The sequence below is a fragment of the Dendroctonus ponderosae genome, unplaced genomic scaffold (genome assembly GCF_020466585.1).
Source record: "Dendroctonus ponderosae isolate FM_Combo_2020 unplaced genomic scaffold, Dpon_F_20191213v2 Dpon_F_20191213_2, whole genome shotgun sequence".
In the NCBI taxonomy this organism is placed as follows: Eukaryota; Metazoa; Arthropoda; class Insecta; order Coleoptera; family Curculionidae; genus Dendroctonus; species Dendroctonus ponderosae.
This window is the reverse complement of record NW_026018165.1, coordinates 2,365,182-2,382,689: the sequence shown is the minus strand read 5'-3', so window position 1 is coordinate 2,382,689 and position 17,508 is coordinate 2,365,182. Positions and strand designations below refer to the sequence as shown.

At 33.3% G+C, this 17,508-nt stretch overlaps 2 protein-coding genes across 2 annotated transcripts in view; both read left to right on the top strand.

The window, feature by feature from the left end:
• Window positions 1–284, top strand: part of LOC125503401 — a gene marked incomplete in the record, with an annotated part of 1,213 nt that extends 929 nt beyond the window's left edge. The window contains 1 exon segment of the mRNA XM_048663684.1: window positions 1–284.
• Window positions 285–5,516: 5,232 nt separating this feature from the next.
• The window catches only part of LOC109536958 (transcription factor hamlet), a 64,659-nt gene continuing 52,667 nt past the window's right edge, over window positions 5,517–17,508 (top strand). Inside the window, exon 1 of the mRNA XM_019903448.2 lies at window positions 5,517–5,997. The gene's annotated coding sequence lies outside the window, so the exon portion shown is untranslated. The remainder of the gene's footprint in view (window positions 5,998–17,508) is intronic.

The following is a 17,508-nucleotide window of genomic DNA, read 5'->3' as shown; positions in this document are numbered from 1 at the left end:
GGTAGCAGAGGGATATATAGAAGAAAGTACCTCTTCAAAAAACAAGGTTGCTGAAATGATTGCGAGTTCAGTATCTTCACGGGAACATGTAGCAGGGAATTCTTCAATAGAATATCATCAACATCAGGAACTAAGGGGAGAATGTTCGTTATCAAACATGTGCGAGACACAGAAGAAGATCACTCCTAGAAGCTCGGACCATTCTGTTGTCGGTTCAGCTTTATTTTCAGGGACGTTTGAAAATTGTAATTTTTATTTTGGAGATAAAGTTTAGTTCACGGGTATTTGTTTTTATTCAGTTGTTTTTTGTGGTTTAAACTTGAAAAATGTCAACGCGAGAGAATAACAATTTTATAAAAATTAACTTAGCGGGCATTAAGAGCGGGCATTATGAGCGGGCATTATAAGCGGGCGTTATGGATATTATTATATGTTTCATCTCTAAGGTATTATGAGCCAATAATGTATAGGTGAAACATAAAAGATATTATTCTGCAAACGGCAAACTTGTCTGTATCTACAGCACTAATCTAAGCAAGTACAGCACGTAATTTTAGCAATATCGTAATCAATCTTGGTGTTCAATAATTAAACATTAGACAATGCTGCCATATATTTCCTAACCCGGACATATAACAAAACCAAAAAAAAATCGAAATAACTTCACGCATATCACGGACCGCGCCGATATACAAAGACCGATAGGTGGTAACCAGGTTAGCAAAGAGAGGTGGCCCCAGTTATTTATTATATTGTGATTTATTTGCGTTTATTAAAGAAAAAACATCCTTAAGCCTCGAGAGCAAACATGGCGTCGTCTTGTATCAGTCTTCAAGCGTAACAATGTGCGATATTATTTATAATCTAACCGATGGCTAATTTGTGATGTAACAATGGTTTATGGACATTTTATAGGGTGTGCCCAGTCAGGTACTTAAGTGAACTTGCAATCGGTTTTGTCTGATATCAATGCACCTTTTATGCAGTCAGGTATGATTGCTGATAAGAATCTTCAATAAGTTCGCCCCAGGAAATCACTCTTTGATAAACCATTAGAAATAATATTTAAAAAAATTATAATATATAAGCGTGTAATACAATTTTTTATAATTTGTATTGTTAGTTTATTGTAAGTTTTCAAGCAAAGAAAAAAAAACAATTATTGCCATTGTTATTAACATCCAAGGTTTAACACATTGCTTCCTTCGAAATATCCTACTTCTGCAACATTTTTTAAATTATTCGAATCTTCAAACATTGCTCAGTAATTCGTAAGTTGTACACCCCGTTCAAATAAAAAAAAACATATATGTAGGATATAATAGAAAATGCAAAATATATCTCAATTGCCATTCCAGTATAGGAAGTAGATCAAGTTTACTTAATGCCGTTGTAACGTTGTAATGTTTTGCGTCATGTAAATACGCGGAAATCAAAATTTTCAAGACATTCAAGAAACTTAGCCTAAAGCTCAGTCGTTAATTCAAGCAGCGAATACATACTAAAACCCGCAAGCTTTTCGGTTACTGCCTTTCAATCTCCCATTTTAACAATAATTATCAAATATGAAATAAAAAAAACAAGTGTCTCTTAGTTTTTTATATAGGAATCAGCTCGTGCTGCAGCTCGGCAATTAGAGAAAACTGTTACAATTAGTTGCACGATCCCAAGTCCTAATTTTTTTGCAAAAAATATAAAAACTTTTAACAAAGTCAATTAATTTATAAACCGTTAATACTGCTATAAATTTAAGTAGTTAATTTTTTTTCTAGGCAACTGTTGAAAACCATATTTTGTCCTAGTAACAAGTGCCCATAAGCGTAATTTCAGATAATTAATCACGTTTAATGATTCCTAATTGCTACCCGGGACGAAAACGCGAAATCTATAATTTTGCACACTTCAGTTAATCTTTAGTTCACATCGGTTATAAGGCGCTTAAAATTGAAATTACTATTGCTGATTTAATTTCAACAAGGCTCCGATCTTAACGTAAAATACTATCTACACTTTATATCTCGTTCGTTCGGGTTTTTAAGGCTGAAAATATTTCGCCGGTTAATTTTCTCGATTTTATACAAAGTTTAAGATATATAAGACGTATATGTATATGTATTGAAACTAACTGTAAAAGGGAATTTGGAAATTCTGTCTGAGACGAAATTCTATTGAATCCTGAAAAAATATCTGAATAAACAATTACCGGAATAGTACCTACTATGAATCAACCGATTGTTTTTATTTTAACACCTTGTCGTTCCAATCGATCAAGTTTAGGTCAATTTCCTAACGACGGACGAAATTCGTTAATGAAATTCGACCCAATAAACTATTTATTTCGTTTGTTTCTCAATTTGCAGGTTAAATGTCATACTCTTGAGCGGTTTTTTCGTATATGTTGCGTTTCATTTCTTGTCTTTGTTTTAAAATATTATGTTAAATATTTCCCAAAATCAATTTATATTTGCAATGAGGATATACATCGCAAGCGGAACATGGACCTTTTGCAACATACAGGCATTGTTTTCAATAAAAATGAATTTCTAATATTTTTTGCTAGTATTTTTTGACTAAAAACACACTCATTTGGTTGCAAAGTTTTTCTTGGTTACAGCGGATAGCAAGTCTTTATGATGCTTTTATAATTATTGTAACATCTATATAGCGAATAGATTTTTATTTGCAAAAATAAATAGTAATAAAATAAAATAGTACATAATACAGGGATTGTTAGGTCAGTAGATTGCACAATTTTTCACTGAAATAAAAAAAATATTCAAAAAACGGTTGTTACGGTGAGTTTGTAAATATCATATTGACATTGGTTTGAAAGCATTAATTAAACAATAACGGTCACAAACTGAAGCTTATCGAAATCAACATCGATCATAATTAATTAATGTCGATGGATTTTCCAATCGAAAATCAGCAGACACTCGGTAGTTCGGGAATACCAAAGAAGATATCCGCAAGCAAGTGCCAATTTGTAAATTGGCTAAGCGTATTCGAGGAAATTTAAAGGAAAATTGATCAGCTAAAGGATTTATTAGACAGCTTTGCTCAACGAAAATTGTCAATTTGCAGCGTCAATTGAATTAAACTAAAACATGTCCTGAAGGTATAAATAGAGAATAAGGCAGAGGAATTAACGCCAGAAAAGCGACAGTAATATTTAGTTTATTGTAGATTCAAAAAACATGCAATGACTGCTTTTTAAACAATGCAGGAAAATAAGGAAGCAGAATTCAATTGTACAAAATATTAAGGATCGTGTCAAAATACCGATTAGTTATTAATTACCAAAAATCATGTTAACCGATTTATCTAAAAGTCTTGCAATTTTATAAGTGACATTTTAACTAGCGATGTTTTGGAACTACTAGCGAGTATCCTGAACTTGCTAAGTTATTGTATACCAAGCTACCAAATTTAACAAAATTGAACTTCTTTTTTTGTCACACATCTTTTTCAGCCAAAGATTAAATGGCGTTAATGAATACCTACAGCAAAAGTGAACAAAAAATTAATCGCATCTATTTCTCCAATAATTTGTCAAAATTGGATAGGTATGTTATAACTGATGATAATTTTCATGTTGGAAGTCGTGTTCCGAAGTTTCTATAATATTACAAAATGAGTGAAGCAATTTTCAACAACACTTCAGGCAGGCAGAAATAATGACAAAAAATTCAAGACACAAACTATTTAAAAAACAACCGAAATAAAACAAAAAATAACATACACACTTACTATAAGTTAGCATTTAAAAATTGTATCTGATTCATGCTTGTCGCAAAAGTTCTATTCGAGAACCGGTACCACATGAATAAAAAAAGTAAATTATCTTTTCGAGTGATCTCTCAGTTGCAGTAATCAAATGATCGATTAGTTAGCCATGATCTGAATATTTCGATCATATCATTCATAATCGCCCGGCAGTTAAAGCAACTATGTTTGCCGGGTAACTTGAGAGAATAAAGCTGACGAGATTTTCGAACTTTAAGACCGTTTTTAACGTTTTACAAACACGTGCGTATTGCATCTTCAATTTTCAATGTTTGAATTTACTGGTGGCGAATAAAACACTGGACAAAACGGAAGTTAGAGCACGGTTATATTTTACTTGCCTACAGTGAGTCCCAGAAGTAATGTCTAAATTAATTTGAAATTCAACAGATTATTTTTTTGGGAAATGCTCTGTCATGCTTTCTTGGAAAAAGCATGTTCTTTTAAACCAAATTTATGCACCCATGATGGTTCAAAGATAGATAACGACCATCAACTTAAAGGGTCAAAATGTGTATAATTCACGGGTTAGCTATATCCAAGGCGATCAATAAACTCTTCTTGCATCTTGTTATTTTGGCAAATATTTTTTACAACGTCAATTCCTCAACTCCTCTTGAGTTTAGGTACAGGAAATGGTACCTGAAGCATACAATGAATGCATTACATAGCATTAAAATTCCCGGAAAATTGAAGCAAAAATAGGTGCTTTCATTTCAAAAAATGATTTTTCTAACCGTTATTGATTTTTGGATGATCCTGTGTAAATAAATTTGTCAATAAAAAAAAAAAATATGGTTCTAAGCTTTTTTCCAAAAAACACACTGCGGAATTTTAAACTAATTCAGGCATTGCTTCTGAGACAGTGAGTCTCAGAAGTTGAGTTGCAATCCATTGAATTTCCACTGAAAAACATCATTTCGAATTTGACCAAGACCGCTTATGTAATAGAGGCTCTATAACTTGTTCAACTTACAAAGTAATTTCAAATTTATTAGAATACAATTGTTACGTTAATATCCAAACAATTGACTTTGTATTCCCAAACACTAATTTCCGTACTTTGCATAAACAGAGCCGGCAAATAAGTGCTGGCCTTAATAAATGCTTCCCAAGTGGTTTTAATCAATAAATGAATCAAAGACAGAAAACCGGCCCATTCTGAAGACAAAACGAGCACGCCAACCAAATGCTGGAGTAATGAATTTGATTGCCCATGCCAATAACGACGCCTTTTTATGTTGCGCAAGTAATTAGTTCATATATTATAGGCAGCCTACTAGTTTCATAAAGTACGATTTTTATTGACGGTCCAGTCGGTCTAACAGTTCTAGGTGATACTGTAATCCTAACTGACCATCAAGAAACCGCCAACCTCCACCAACTACACCCAGCTGGGTCCATCCGCGAAGAAAACACTTTCGATCTCGCCCAGAACTGGAGCAGATCCTTTGGCGTGGTCCGGACGCAAACACAACCAGCTCAGTGAACCGCCAACCATCGTTAAGACAGTACCACGTCCGATCTTCCGAAACCTACCAAGGCACGTGCGCGCGGATCCGCCGACTTCTTCTTCCGAGTATCTTCCAACGGGATAACCAACTACTTCGGCAGGAAAACTCCTAAAATCCCGGTGAACCGTCGAGAATTGATAAAACGTTTTCGATTACTTTTCGAAACACTCAGTGATACCCAGTGCATTTACTCGGGAAGATCAGATAAGGCGTCCGAAACTGTCAACTTTCTGAGCTTAGTGCTTCGCATGTTAAGAGGAACTCCAGAGGAAACTTTCCACGAGATTTCTCACATGCTGTAAGAGGCTGGAAGTTGTCTGGTCTAAAGAAATGACAGTCAAATCTACCAACCCCCCAGACCCAATCACCATGGAAGAAGTCATAACTCAATTGAAAGTTACACTTCTGACAGTCATCGCCTAATCGCCCGTTGAACTCCCTTAGAACTTCTCACTTAACCGATCGTTGACGTCGCTCAGATTTGTGGCGGTTTAACTGGACAGTGTTTCTAAAGAGCTGAAGTGTGTTTTCATTTATTTTAATTTGTGACTGATTTCTATGTCGATATTGATTTCTTAACTCTGGTTTTGTGGCGTCGACAGAAACTCGCTCAAATAGTGGACAATAAATTGGGATTTTTTGAAACGAACTTTTATCGATTTGGTTGACCTGGGTGGTTAAACCAGAAAAGCAAAAGGTAAGTTATAGAATTTTTCAACATGATTTTAGCCAAAATATATTGGCTGTGACATATTTATCTAAAAACAAATTTTTGGGAAATAATCCGAAATGGAAAGACATGAAATAAAAGTAAAATGAATTAATCTACTATTTTGTTCTGAATTTTATTAAAATTATCTACTTTTTATTGGGACTTGGATGATTCTAACTATTAGTTAATTTACCACAATTTGTGAAAACAGAATGCAAAAATTAAGGTTGTCAAATTCCAATTCCTTAAAAGTTTTTAGTACAAATGAGCAATTTTTAAACAGGTGTTTTTTTGATGACTTTTTAAGTTTATAATCCGAGATGCCGATATATAAAACACCAAAAAAATTCGCATCAACTGTCGAAGACCAAAGTACCAATTTTACGGGAAAAATTCTAAACGTTTATAAATTTGGGTGCATGCGGAAAATCTCCTATAGTCAACTTGATAAAATAAACGAGTTTATAATAAAAAATCTTCTGACTGTTACATTTTTTCTACTACTATTTGTAAGTAGCAATGAACAATCGAAATAAGCAAATCGAATTAACGACTTTTTTCTTTTGTAGCTTTGCATAACGATTCTAAACCATTTTCATTTTTTTCGTGTTCAACACATCGCAAAAAGCCTGTCAAAGTGGAAAAACAATTTTAATAACAAGCTTTTAAAGGGCTTTAAATGATAGTTTTACTTAATTTGCATTTGCGTAAGGGGAAAAGGTTCTCAATATGTTTCCTGTTGGTGAGTGTTTAATTAATACTTTTTCATCCATAGACAAAATCCGTTATCGAAATACACAAAAAATATATTGTTGACTAATAATAATTGCATAAACGAAACAAAAAAATTAAACAAGTTGAACGAAATAAAAGTGCAACTGCAATATCTCCCAAAACTTTTTTTGTATTATTTGCATTTAATTTAAAGTAAATGGCGAATTGGTATTAGAATTTTTATGATTTTGATTTTTTTGTTATTCTCAGTCATTTTACATCTGATACTCAAATAGGCTTTTCCTCATTTTCATATTCCTTCAATTCACCAGCAAATACCAACCAACAAATTCTTTCGAATAACTGATGAATTTGCAAAACCTAGTTTTTTGAATGTCTCATTAATTGCATTTGAACAAAAGAATTATCTTTCGATAAGCAGTTTCCTCTTTTTGCATTTATCTTTCTTCGGCTATTTGTTTGGCATTTTATTAAAGTTCGCTCATGAGTTTACGAGTTTTAGATAGCCGATTCGAAATTGTGTTTCTAAGGGTTCAACCAAAACACAACCAATTTCCTTAAACAAAATCATATCAAAATAACGGCTGCAATAATTTTAGATTGATCGTCGAAGCGTGAAGAAGCGTCAGCAAATTACCTTGCAATACTAAATGCAAATCTCAGATGCAAATTTATACCGTTCTCGAACTTCGTTTAACACGGAGACGTAATTAAGACTGTTCTTTAAGGTCAACACAACAAATCATGCAACGATCAATGAGGAAAATTTGTATTGTTTGTTTCGCTGAAACTGGGAATCTTCAGAATGGTAGTCATCTGTGTTCGTAGATACTAATTCATGTATTTGTCAATGTAATTCGCCACTTTTATTTAACGCGTAATTATAGAACAAGCAAATGGTATTTTCTTGGTAACATCTGCAGGTGCTAGAAGAAGCTTTTCAGGTGCGAATGCGAAATAGTGTAGATTGGGGCAAGTGTTCTTAGACCTTTCGTAGTGATTCATTTTGCTAATTCCGACAGTATATTAAATACTCATTTTAGTTATATAAATATATAAACCGACAGGATGCAGGGCTACGTTGCTTATCCCAGTGGCATCTTCTTTCAGTCTGTTACTTCTAATATTTGGCCTAACCACTTATTGAGACATAGATGCCTAATGGGCCTAATTCTGAACGATTTCAGATCTTTATTAAATATGTTTACATGTTGAACAGCAGATTCGGGAAATAGAATTTGAAAAGTAATTGAATTTCATATTTCTTATAAAGTAGGATTTCCTTTCATTTGTGTATAATGAAACCTATAATTTGAGACTGCGTGGTAATAATTTTAACAATGCGTATCGCTCCAAGTAAAAATATTGCGTCCATGCATTCATGCGTGTACGTGTGAATATATCAATTCTATCACTATGCATACATAGGTGTTATTAAAAAATATATATCATTTATTGTTTTCACGTTCTAAAAATACTAGTTTCCATTTCTGCGCCTTTTGTTTATGGATCTGAACCTTTGGGATCTGAGGCTGCTTCCTTAAGTATAGACGGAGAAAGCGTTTCTAATAAATTGCTAAGAGACAGCTCTATTATGTTGCTCTTGATTTTGTTATAATAAATGCTCGCTGAAAATTATTCAACATTAAGCAATTCTTCGAAACTAAGTCATCAGACAAACTCGTTTTCACTGCTAGGCTAAAAATCACTAGGCCTAGCTTTCTATTAATTTGCTCATCAAAAATTGGATGACAAGACCTGTTTTCAGTATTAATAACCAAGAAACTCTAAGCACACGTTTGTAATATTTCAAACATACTTAATTTTGGCAAGCAGGAAATTTCACCGGATATGCTTGTCAGTCGCCATCTAAAACCCATTAGTATTGTATACATATGAAAACACATACTCGTGTACCGGTTTTAAGATGTAATTAAATTGTGGAAAAAACTAGGGTATTTAAAAATATTTTACTTGAAAATTTTCAGTATAATAAAGTATAATGATAATGTAATTTGCCAGCCTAATTTTGAGAATTTTTGTAATTAGAGTGATATACCGATAACAATGGACGTTTATGTATACACAATTAGGGTTGAAATTTCAGTGGCAAACTTTCTCGATTCAGGAAAAAAATGTCTATCACCTCCACTCTCACATGAATTTAGTAGACGTCCAGCCCATTAAACATCTTTTAATATTAACCAACCTGCAAATTACTTAAACGAAAGAAGACATTAACTATTATATTACTCGTCCGGTGTTAACTTGAGAAACATTTTTAACACTCAAGTACAATAAATTCCCGCTATTGTAATATATTCGTATATGCAACATCAACAGTATTTAAGCGAAGAAATAGCCTAACAATAGCATTAACTAGCTAAGTTCTAGGGAATTCTCTATGTGGAGCAAGGTTAGCTACGAAATGATGTTCATTATGGATCTACCAGGGCGTCTAACATCTAGACAATTTCCTTAAAATTTTTCTGTGGGTTTTTGGAAACGTACGGTTTGATACTGTGTTGTATAAAAAGGCAATATCTATTTGAAAAGCTGAAGTAAAAAAAAAACACAATATTTTCGCTCTTATCGGTATTAAACTAGTCAATCATTTAAGTACCTGATCAAAGCCATCAATACATTTTTAAGAGGTATGATTTTTGTCCATAATTTGAAGAAAGTATCAAAGATTCGTTGAATGTTTGATTGGTATAAATTTGGAGTTAATTAATAGTTTTTTGCTTTCATTTATATGTTCATTAGTTGTTGCATTTCTGCTTCTGCATTTTTAGTCACTTGATAGGTAAAGTCCTGACAATTTAGCGAACAATAAATTTCCTGTTTCGTAACACACTTTTTTGCTCATTAGTTTAAATCGTGAGATACATTTCATCGAAAACATTGACAGTAATTTAAAAAATAAAATAATTGCATCAAGAGGACGATTCTCAGGGCCTCAAATTTGCAATGTCTTCAGACCACACCTAATCAACGTAAAACTTTTATGTCTTTCGTCGAATTAACCGAGTAACTGCTGAGTTCACGTTCAAGAGCCGGCAATTAAAAAAATCTTGGAGTGGCATCAACACGAAATTAATTAAACCTAAAACTAGCAGTCTGAGAGCCAGGTTTTTACTTTCTAACCGTCTCCGGTAAACTGAAGGAGATACCATGCAAAGGTTGGGCCGTGTATGGCGTGTGCCGGGCGGGTTTCAAAATCACGCCGAGAACATTGTTTTAGAAAATGAATGGCCCCGAGATGCATATCGACAAACACGGTAATAAATAAAATATGTTAATGATATTCGCTTAAATATATGGCAGTTTTTGCAGGGGGAATTCAAATTTGGGTCGCTACCTGTTGCCACAACCGAAGAGTAACCCAGGAAGCTTTGCTGAAAGAACCTATTTGTAACATGCCATCCATTGTAAGCTTAAATCTTCTGGCGATTAAAAATGTATGTTTCTCTTTTGGGGACCTAATTTGCTAAATAGGTGGTAATTTGATGTATAAATTACAGTTTGTTAAAAGTTGATGAATCAGCAGGAAGCAGCAAATGAATGCCTATAAAATAACTGGGAGAATCACTTTATTTGCTAGATGATGTGGCATCTTGCTTGCTCGCTTCATTTTTTTCTTTGCCTTTGGGCCTTTTAAAATTATTGGTCCATTCTTTTATAATCACAATTTAAATATGGAAAGGTATTTACGCTTTTTACCAAATGAACTTGAAGACATGTTGAATAGTTTTCCGTTAGCTTCGTATCGAAAATTGGCATATTTTCAACATGATAGTGTCCCTTCACATAACTCACGAGTTGAATGTGAAGATGCGAAAAAATGCCTGGACGTAAACGGAAGTCAATTTGAACATTTAATTTAAACGATTCATTACTGTTTTGTGCTTTGTGTGATAATATAGTTCTTGTTTCCATAGCCTACTACACATTTTTATCTTCTTTTGAAGTTTTACGGCAACGAAAGGAGAAAAACATACAAACAATTATATCGTTAAATTGAGAAAAAAATAAGGATTTTAAAAGACCCACAGCCAACTATGACCATTTAAATAACCATAAGTTTATTTTTTATCTCGCAAATCAAGTTGACCATGACGACGAGTGCTAGTTTATTGGATTCAACGCAAAAAGTTGTACTAAGGGCAGTTTTAACTTTTTTTCTAAGTTAAGCAGTTTACGTAATAAGTGATAGTTAAAATGGTGTTGATTTCTTGTCTCTTCGGGATATTTCAGGAACCAAGTCGGGGACCCAAATTTTCGAAACGGTAATGAATAAGCAATCGAATTCTGCCCAATTTTGCCGATTTAACGGATTCTCTATCTTTAAAAATGTAGAAGTTACCCATACAAAGATTCAGAAAATGGCCACCCTGTATATATCGGTTTTTATTTTTCAGCACACGCTGCTGGCAAGCAGACACGGTGCTTGCAAGCACTCAAATTTTCTCGCCACAAAAATATAATCACACAGATATAATCTGATCTAGTGATCAAAATATTGATAAGAAATTATTATTCTTTATTAATCAGAAAATGTGTTCGAACTTTTGGAATGTCTGATCTTTTGTAACATTTTAAGAGACCACAAATATTTCAAATCTCAAGCTGAAAAATAAAAAAAAATAAAACCACGCAAAAAAATTAAAATAATCCATTTTGAGTTTATTGGAGGATTCATCCAGCAAACGTTGCTTCAAAATTACTTCATTTCCGAAAACTCAAGAAAAAAATTACACAAATCCGTAGCTGTACCCTGTAATAGTTGGAACACACTTCTTAAGATTAAAACTTTTGCGTTTATTGCAAAACAGGAAATCGAGGCACGAATTCGATACACCACCTATAATGAATAATTAAATCAGACATCTTTTAGCGTGATACCGAGCGAGTCGTATTAAATGCTCACGTATAATAAGTTAAGTGATGTTATTTATTGTTAGTTAGCCGTATTAGGGCCCAAATAAGGATAGACATAGGCAAAGTAGAAATAAATAAATCGTCCGTTGTTAGTCATAGTAATGTGCGAGTTTTTGTTGTTTTACGTGGAATTACGTTCTATTAAACGGGAACGGATGCAATGCATTATTGTTCATAATAAAACGTAGGTACAGCTATTGAAGGACAATCTTCCAACTGTACAAAGTGTCGCACACGTTATATTTCGCTAAAAATTGCATCCGATTCGAGATACCGGCTACATAGGAAACGCGATAAAATCATGTTAAAAGGAAAAAGTTCCTTTATGAACGGGACTTTATTATTTACACGAATGCGAAAAGCCAGTAATAAAGTATTAAGGAAAAAAGGGAAATTGTTCCAAAAAACCGGTTCCGCTACACAATAAAAGCGACTATTTATTCTTGATAATGTTATGTTATGAAATGGTTTGTTGCCTGACATGCAAATAATATGTTACACTTTCTAAATACTTGACATGTCAGCGAGATATGTCCATCTGCCATCAAAAAATTAGATTAATTTTTAATTTATGCATTTCTGGGAGCGATTGCTGAAAGCCTTCGTGAATTATTTAGATCGACGAATTTACATATTCTTTTGGAAGAGTAATTTGTTACAATTTTAATTAATTAACGCCCAGTATGGGTAATAATATGGTAGAGAAACTCAAATAGATATTGATGTCATATAGTGTAAAACAGCTAATTTTTTTTCGGTCCTATTGAAATTTAAGCAGTTTTGTTTGCACCAATAGCATTGGATGGACTTAAGATGACCATAAAAAAATACAAAAGCTTAATAGCAGTTTAAACCAGTCCTTCCGGACCGAGCATGAGATTTTGCTGGTGAAAGAATTATGAAAAGCATCTAATACGCTTAAAAACTGCTAATGTAGCAAGGCACATTTAAAACTATTTACGTGGGAGTTACTCAACTTAATCCTTACCGATTTGACCTACTTCCACCTAATTAAAGGATGTTGTGTTTCTCTTCGACAATTAAATTGCGCCTGTCTGGAACCAATCGATTTTAGGATATTGCCATCAAACTTTTTAGCTAAGTCATATGATAGAGATTTCAAGTGTTTCAACATATAGCCGTTTCCCTTACTTTCAAATTTGCCATTTCGATTTTGATTAGTTGTTGGTTAACGAAATAAAAATAAAACCTTGCCGATTTACGATCGGTTATAGTTTTACAGACCATTATGTTCGATCAGAAAAAATTGAACAAACTAATAAAGATTAAACACGTGAAAATAATTAATACCATTTTTGATAAGTCAAAGTATTGCAACCGCTTTCAACAAAGTCGTATTATTAACTTGCCAGCTCATTTTATAGCTGATGGAATTATAAACTGTGAGAATTTTAAAACTCTGTTATTATGCAAATGTGTTTTTCACCGCTTCTTTTGCAAAGTTAAGGTATGTATTAAACCAACTGATTGAAATTCAGCAGAAATTAAAACCACCAATATATTAACGCTGTTTTACACCATTGGAAGTAGCAGTTCATTGGCTTATTGGTCCGATGAATGCAAGTGCCAATTTAAAGGTTCCACCCAAAATTTTGCGAAAAGTTACGTAACAAAGCTATTAGAATTTCGATTAGCAACAATAGAAAAAAACCGAAAAGTTAAGGCGTGTGATCATCTTGTACTACCGATAATTTATGCATGATGAATTGGCATGTTGGTATTGGCTTCTTTCTCATTTCGCGTGATGCAATAAGGAAGGATAAGTACGACTAGTCGAAATTTATTTACATTGTATAAAGTAATAGATTTTTTTTCGAATATGTAAAAGTATTGCAAGCACGTTGAATTTGTATGGAATAAAGACAATTATCCGCAAATTAAATCCTTGGAAAAAAGATGTTTAGAACAAGTTGTTTGTGGGTTATACTTTCACAATTCTAATTGAGTTTTAGTAGTAGGTAGTCCAAAATGAATGTAAACAATCGAGAAATGTAAATTAAGTCGTTAATTTTCTATTTGAGATTTTGTTAGTTAGAATAAGAAACAGGTAACGAGTAAATGAATAACATAACTGTTCGAAATAGAATGTCGAGTGCAGTAAAAGTGATTGGATATCAATTTTTAATACAGACTAAGGATTTTACTTAAATTTTCAACTAGAGAAATGATGAATGATTTTTAAATAAGGTTTATAAAAATGTTATTAAAGACGACGACAATCTCTTCCAGCTATAATCAAGAACAAATTGTAAATTCTCAATAAATGATTTAATTTTTAGTAATTCCTTACTGAAGGTATTTTGGGGAAATTAACAAAATTTTCCTAATCCGCATAAGCCCCACAATGTAAGCGAACAACCGTGCAAAAGGAAACTTTTGTAGGCAAAACGCCAAAATAAATCGCGATTAAATAATTGTGCTGTAAATATAAAACTCTATAAAATTATGGAGAATGAAAAGAACTTACCAACTAGAGATGTGGAGCTCCAATCAATCCCCCCACGAACCCCAACCAGTTGGTGCCTGCAATAAAATAATGTTAGTGTTTTTCCAAAAGCACAAGTAAAAAACTTGATTTAGTAATAACGCAACATAAAGTATATTCTACAAGTACGATATTAAAGTGTACAAGAGCTTTCTGCCAATGTTATGTTGCGTTACTCTATACTTATACCGCTGATATTTAAAACTACATTTTTCTGCAATTACAAGTCTGAACCATAATCATTTACAGGCTAGGCAACTTCTTAAATGTTCATACAGAAGATGCGTCCGAACATTAAGGAGCTTTGCTGACTTAACACTATATTTTACCACCCACTTCGTGTTAGCAGGCTAATTAGAAAAGCTTTTAAAGTCGTTAGTGTTAGTCATATTAATGATTTTGATGTTCAGCAAGATACAGTTAACTTGCTTTAGATGGCATTCATAAATTACATTAAGCAATAATTATCAATTTCGGAATCAAAAGCTACTTTCTCAAAACATTTCCAAAAATGCGTCTTTCAGCAATTAACATATTTATAACACACATAATGGCTAATCAAGAAAAGAAGATCAAATAATTAGCAAAACTTTATTAACATATGTGCTGTACCAATTACTTTTACTTCGCCGCATAACAGCATTGCGTGTAATTAATCAGTCCGATATTTAAATTTCACCTTTTCGCAATTTAACCATATGAACAATTTTATTCATCACCTTGCAACAATGCAGGATTCATCATTGCTTCTTCAGCCGACTGTTAAATAACGAAAAATTAAGCGACGATTCAGCATCTGACCATTTCGGGATATCTTACGGATCGATCTCAGATTCCATTTTTCACTTGGAGCAGAGATTTATGGCCTCTATTTATTTACATATTAAATGAATTCTAAACTCCTTTGAATTAGTATAATTATGTCCGATTGCTGTTTAACTGATCGGTTAGAACATTAAATTTCAATAATACGAATATTTATTCACGGCATTTGGGCGAACTGATGGCTATTTTAGAACGTGAATAAATGTGGTGTTAAAATGGATTGTTTTTTAGGTATGTAAACAATTTCAATTGGTCAATTCATAACAATTTCGGCAATAATTGAAATGCTGCATTTGCATTTGTTTACACCATAAGGGACACCAATCAGTTGAACAATTTTAAATTATGGTTTTGTTCAAAACATCATGAGTTTTTAGTAGGACTTGAAGAAACGAAAAGTAATGATAATTTAAAAATGTTTAAAATAACTTCAAACCATTATTAAAACAAATCTTTTAACTATTTAATTTAATTACTTAAACTTACATTCAATTTTGTCATCAGCCTGTTTCATTTCTCGCAAGTTCTCGCGGCGGCTCGTCTCTAAACTATTTATTTGTAGTCTAGCAAACAAGTTTAGCGTTTTGTGCCCCGTTGTTTACACTGTAAACAAGGAAAGTTTTCAAATTTACACCCGGTATATCTAATGCTTTAGCTCCGATTAATTTTGCATTTGATTTCCGCGTAAATAGTAAGTAGTAATATTCATACTCTTATTCTAACTGCAAAGATCGCAAGGATTTCCTTATGCCCGTCTGGCTTTCTGCACAATGGACTCGAAGCCGAATAAAAGGTTCTCATTTTCGTAAAGCATTTAAACGATTGGACTCACATGCATCTCTATTTACTAGATACTAGTTGGAAATTATATGAAATACACTTCAGCTGAAACGATTGAGAAGAAGTTACAAATTGGGCAATTTTTTTCAATCTCAGAAAAAAGGCAAAAACACAATTATCCATAAATATTGACCCAAATAGGACAATGGACTCTGCGTTTTCAAGTATATTTGTTTTGTACGTATTCAATGAAAAGATGTCAGTTCTGTTCCCAGAGGTACCAGTTACTTAATTTCGTCCATTCAGAAAAATTCCCATGCTTAAAAGATAATGAATGTATTAAGTGGTTCATGCTAAATACCTTTTAAAAAACATTTTTCTTTAATTAGACGATAATCTGATAAACTGTTACAAGTAGGATCATTTGTCACACTTAATTAAACCAATACCGATTTTCCTAATTTAATACTTCTTTGAGCTCTGTTTTGCACAATTATCCAATGCAATTTCCAATCGGAAATATCGCCAAATGACAATTTCATCATGGCTTTGTCGTTTCAAAATTAAATACCCTCTGAAATACGGATTTCTCAAAGTTGGAGACATCAGATATATCGTGACTGTCGTGGGAGGTTTAATTTAGATTTCAACCGTTTTTACGACTAACAGATCTCGGATTACACAGTCGACTTAATCTGTGATCAGATTGGACTTAGACAAGTATGGCGACTTTGTTGAATTTATTTTGATACTCTGTTCGATACCTGGTTGAGCTAAAAGGCAGAAATGGGATTGTCAATTGGTCGACAATATTACACTATTTGCTCCAGAATTAATCGGTTCAAAGCATTTTACACATTTCCGCTGGAGACCTCGTATTGTAAAAATTTTAAGTGTAAAACCACGTGGAATTTCTACAAAATTACTAAACGCGAAAAAAGTGTTCACTAATTTGCGCAAATACGAAATGTGGTTGAAAAACCCCATCATATTACATGGTTCTATTGGCAGAACAGAAAAAAAGCCTATCACTTTCTAATCATCATCGAAAGGAAGCGCAGATCAGCTTAAACCGAAAAAAAAAACTGCTTTCACTTTAAAACTGATTTTTTGCGTCCAAAGCCATTATTCGTCCAAATAGTTGCTGCAACAAGGATTTGCGCAAAGAAAAAACGAAGATCAATAACAAAAGAAGCAATCAAACGGGTTTTATGCACAATCGGGTAACCGAAAATCGAACGCCTCGATGATGCAGTAAACAATTGACAAATGTCGACTGATTTTTACCATGCCTGAGTGATCTTGTGGACATCTAGAACGGCGAGTCGCTTGATTGAGTGAAAAATTGATGAAAGTGTTTGGAAGTGTCACGGATTGGTGCCCAACTGGCATTGTTAGACGACATGTGACAAATAGCTGAAGGAATTTCTTGGAATCGAGGCAGTGCACTTTGGTATGCCACATTACGAATTCGGTTCCAGTTTTAGAGTATGCGTGCCATTTGAGGGTAAATTGCACCGGGGACTAATTTCATTTAATATGACGCCGAAACCCAAGCATGACAACTGCAATATATTCAAAGATATCCAGGATGGGACCGAAATTCAACTTTCAAATGATGCCTATTCAGTTTATGGTTGCGATAAAGTAAGTGCGTGTAAGTCTCCGAAAATTACCTACTGGTAACCGTCAACAGTATATCGAAAGGA